Consider the following 5,061-nt stretch of genomic DNA (forward strand, 5'->3'; position numbering starts at 1 on the left):
CAGCTTACTTATTTCAGTAAGGCCAAGAATCTATATTTTGAATAAAAATCTATATCATTAATAATGGAGGGTATATGAAGTCTACACTTTGAAATGATTTAGGTATTTTAACTCTGTGAAGAAAGAGCCTTAAGCTTGCCTGACAGCATGGCTCAGTGGTTGAGTGTCAACCTATGAACCAAGAGGTCCTGGTTCAATTCCCGGTCAGGGCACATGCCTGGGTGGTGGGCTAGATGCCCAGTGTGGGGCCTGTGAAGATAGCTAAGCAGCAGCTGATCAATGAGTCTCTCTCATCAATGATGTTTCTATCTCATTGACCTTCCTCTCTGAAATTAATAAAAATATTTTTAAAAAGAGCCTTAAGCTTAAAATTTAGGGTACCAGAGACCTCTTTGAAAAACTGATGAAATCTATCGACCTGTCATTAGAAATTGCATATACCCTGCTTTGAGAACATCTGCCTGCAATTCCCACTTAAAATTCATGCATCTTCTCTTCTTCCCTGCCTTCCTTCCTCCCCTTCTGACCTCCCATTAAAGTGGTAGTAAACAAGGACCAAAATAAAAGCCCAGGGTGATAAGGACAATAGAGAACAAGAGGCAGAGAGAAACTTGGTCTATCCCTGAGGGAGGAAGGTGGGTAGAGGCGTGCTAATGGCGATGCAGAGATTAGAAAACATGCAGAGGGGGTGACAGCTACAAGGGGGGTGACTGTCTGCCAGGGAAGACTGAGGTCAGGATAAGAAGTGGGAAGAAGTGGAAGGCCTGGGGACTGCCTTCCAAGGTTGCACAACTAACCGGTAGGCCAGGAACCTGATGTAACTGTTAGCAGGGGTGGTTGGTGGTGAAGATTGAGCAGGGAGAGAAGAGAGAATGTCAGCACTGATGAAATGGACAAGAGATGGGGTCAATTTGTTAATAAGAAAATAACAAGAGAGCTAAAAAGAGCAACTGTTAAAACTTTATTCTCCCTGGGGTTAGGCCGGAGAGATGAGGGCAGTGCACAGAGCTGCCACTTTTCATTAAAGTCCCTTCCAAGCAATTTGATTGTTTAACCATGTGCATAATGCTTAACTATGTGAAATTTCACTTTGTAAAAATTGTCAGTGTAGTAAAAGCAACCAATTAAAAAATAAAGAAGATTGCAGTGCATTGAGCTCCATAAAGACAGCGCCGGGGCAAGTGCGAGCCGGCCGGGCACTGGGTGACTGTGTGCTCGCTGAGGGAAAGTAATTAAACATGGGCTAAGGAGACCCTAAGATGCCGAGAGGCAAAATGTCCTTGTATGCCTTCTTTGTGCAAACTTGCCGGGAGGAACAGAAGAAGAAGCACCCAAATGCTTGTCAACTTCTCAGAGTTTTCTAAGAAGTGCTCAGAGAGGTGGAGACCATGTCTGCTAAGGAGAAAGGAAAATTTGAAGACATGGCGAAGGCGGACAAGGCTCGTTATGAGAGAGAAATGACAACTTATATTCCTCCTAAAGGGGAAACAAAAAAGAAATTCAAGGATCCCAATGCACCCAAGAGGCCTCCTTCGGCCTTTTCTTGTTTTGTTCTGAGTATCTCCCCAAAATCAAAGGAGAGCACCCTGGCCTGTCCATTGGTGACGATGCAAAGAAGCTGGGAGAGACGTGGAACAACACTGCTGCAGATGACAAGCAGCCTCATGAAAAGGAGAAACATGAAAAGGACATTGCTGCAGACCGAGCTAAAGGAAAGCCTGATGCTGCCAAAAACGGAGCTGGCAAGGCTGACAAAAGCAAGAAAAAGAAGGAAGAGGAAGAAGATGAGGAAGATGAGAAAGAGGAAGAGAAGGAAGATAAAGAAGAAGATGATGATGATGAATAAGTTGGTTCTAGTGCAGTTTTTTTTTTCTTGTCTATAAAGCAACTCACTCCTTTTAAAGAAAAAAAAATGAAATGTAAGGCTTGTAAGATATGTGTTAAACTGTACAGTGTCTCTTTTTGTACAGTTAACACACTACCGAATGTGTCTTTAGCTAAGCCCTGTCCTGGGGGTGTTTTCCATAGCCGCTAACCTTGCCTGGTACAGTATGGGGGTTGTAAACTGGCATGGAAATTTAAAGCAGGTTCTTGGTGCACAGCACAATTAGTTCTATATGGGGATGGTAGTTTTTTCATCTTCGGTTGTCTCTGATGCAGTTATACGAAATAATTGTTGTTCTGTTAACTGAATACCACTCTGTAATTGCAAAAAAAGTTGCAGCTGTTTTGTTGACATTCTGAATGCTTCTAAGTAAATATAATTTTTTTATTAGTAAAAAAAAAATTTAACAGAGAAAAACCTTGCTTGAAATCCAGGCAAAGAGTCTCTTCTGATGACATCCTAGATACCCGCAGGAAATACCTGGTTAATTCTTTGAGAATAGGAGCTTCCTCAAATACCCAGAATCCCCTCTCAAGGGCGGTGGTCTATTTTACATGTAAGTAAAGCTAATCCTTCTCTGGACTCCTCAAATATCTTATGCACACTTCAAATATGATTTCTTATCACTGCATACAGTGTAATAAAATCTAAACGATTGCCCTAGTTTTCCCACATTATGTAGACATCATCTGTTGTTATATGTGTTTTATATTTACTCATTTTTTTAATCCTCACCCGAAGATACGCTTATTGACTTTTTAGAGAGAGAGAAACATCGATGTGAGAAACATCAATCAGTTGCTTCCTGTATGCACCCTGACATGGGATTGAACCCATGACCTAGGTATCTAACCCATAATGTTTTGGTGTATGGGATGATGCTCCAACCAACTGAGCCACACAGGTCAGGGTATTTATTCATTTTTATAGCCAACTTCTATTTAATTATTTATTTATGTGTATGTACTTATACCCCATTAAATTTTAGAAATGTTTGAAGGAAGTTACGAACTAGCGGGAACAGAATATCACTTCTATTATGTATTCTATGAACTTTCCCCTTTCTGATAGATAAAAGGCTGGATGTACTTGTTTTCAGTATTTGAAGAATAAACTCTTTTTAGAATAGTGGTTTAGCTAAAGCAGTAGATACCTTATTTAATCTAAAAAAATACCTATGTCTTTTATAAACTTTATTTTGCAGCAATTATACATAAACAAACATCATGACATATACCCAAATATATTCAATGTACATTATTAACACCAAGGTGAAAATGCTGCATGGTAAATTAGTAGGCACTGAATACAATTCAGGAAAATTTTTCAAAGAGCTTGTGAAAAAGGCAACTCTTCATTTAAAATGCTCAAGAATAGTCCCTAGCCGGTTTGGCTCAGTGGATAGGGCATAGGCCTGTGGACCAAAGGGTCCCGGGTTCGATTCCAGTCAAGGATGCATATCTTAGTTACAGGCTCCTCCCCAGCCCAAGTGGGGCCTCGTGCAAGAGGCAACCAATTGGTGTGTTTCTCTCACATTGATGTTTCTCTCTGTCTTTCCCTCTCTCTTCCACTCTCCCTAAAAATCAATGGAAATATATTCTTAGGTAAGGATTAACAAAAAATAAAATAAAATAAAATAAAATAAAATAAAATAAAATAAAATAAAATGCTCATTTAGCACCTTTAAAATAACCCAAGCCAGAGCAGGTATTTACTAAGAAGTCTCACTTCCATTTGCTTTCATCTTGAGCAGAATGCCCTTCAGCATTACTTTCAGAAAGGCTCCTTTGCCTTTGTTCTCAGCATTTTTCTTAATTCAAAAGTAGATGTGAGATCAATTGAGAAAAATGAACGGTTAGTGTTGCCAACAGCCCTGCAATTGGTGTTGCATGTCATGAATATGGTGAGGGGCTTGGGTCAAGTGCCAATACGATATTCAGTGGACTATGGACTACTAATGTGGAAGCTATAAAAAGCTGTGTTTGCAAATGGAAAAACAATGAAGAAAAATCTCTGTATTGTCCTCTGTACATGCCCACTTTCCTAGGCCAAGTCAGAATGGCTGAATGGTCCATTCATCATTAACAGTCACCCCTTCCCTGGGCTTGCCTTCGAGAATTAGCCTCTGTGATCTGAAATGAGCTCTTGCTAGCTCCTGGGGCTCTGTCTTGATTTTCCTCTAAGGATGGAGTCCATCCCTCGCCTGTCTACCTGATTGCATCTTTTTTTCAAAACCTTTCTCATTCTATAGTCCCATCACTTCAAAACCACAACTTTTCCTAAGCCATTTGTTTATGTAAAATAATAAATTACCACCTTTCTCCCTTCAAAGGCTACATAGCTCAGAAAACTAAACATGAGAAAAAACAATGAAACTTATTTTTGCAACTCCAATCAACAGCCATTCTTTGTGTCTAATATCTAACACCACAACAGTAAAATGATGATGATGATGATGATGATGATGATGACGACGACAACGAGGACGATGATTAGGATAACAATACAATCACAATAACAAAACTCAGCAACCTGGTATGTTTGGTCTTCTTAGACTTTGAACTCTTAAATGGCAAGAATAGGACCCTTTTACATGCTTTTAATACAGTGAAAGTGTGCATGTGTTTGTGTGTGTGTGTGTGTTTGATTTTATTCTGAGTGTCTAGTGGGCTGTAAAATACTTGAGAATAAAGAAAGCTGGGTCTCCTCCTATTCGTTTATTTTTTCACTTGACTGGCTATGATATTAGCATATGTATGTAACAAATTTATCTAAAGACTTCACTCTCTGTTACAAATCATCCTAAATAAACATTGAAGTCGTATTTTTTCTAGTTGTTTTCTCTTGCAACATCATTGTCATACTTTGCCTGTCATATTAAAATAAGTATAACCAGACATTACCATTAATTATTAGCTTCCAACCAGTATCTTCATTCGTATCAGTCAAGGTAGGCTAGATAATGCTGTGATTTTGAAATTATTTCAGTGGCAGAAAATAACATAAATGTATTTCTTGGTACAGGTTTATTGAGGATCATTTGGAAATTCTGCTCCAATGTCTTCATTATACTCATTCTAAGACCCAGAGAGGCCAGTCTCTACCAGATATTGAGGTAAAGGAAAAAGAGAGCATATGCTAGCTCTTAAACTCTACCAAATGGCTTTAAACCGCAT

At 39.2% G+C, this 5,061-nt stretch overlaps 1 pseudogene; it reads left to right on the forward strand.

The window, feature by feature from the left end:
- The first annotated feature begins 1,238 nt into the window (after nt 1-1,238).
- Nucleotides 1,239-1,864, forward strand: LOC132232379 (high mobility group protein B1-like; annotated as a pseudogene).
- Nucleotides 1,865-5,061: the final 3,197 nt, after the last annotated feature.

Source organism: Myotis daubentonii, chromosome 4 (genome assembly GCF_963259705.1).
Source record: "Myotis daubentonii chromosome 4, mMyoDau2.1, whole genome shotgun sequence".
Taxonomy (NCBI): domain Eukaryota; kingdom Metazoa; phylum Chordata; class Mammalia; order Chiroptera; family Vespertilionidae; genus Myotis; species Myotis daubentonii.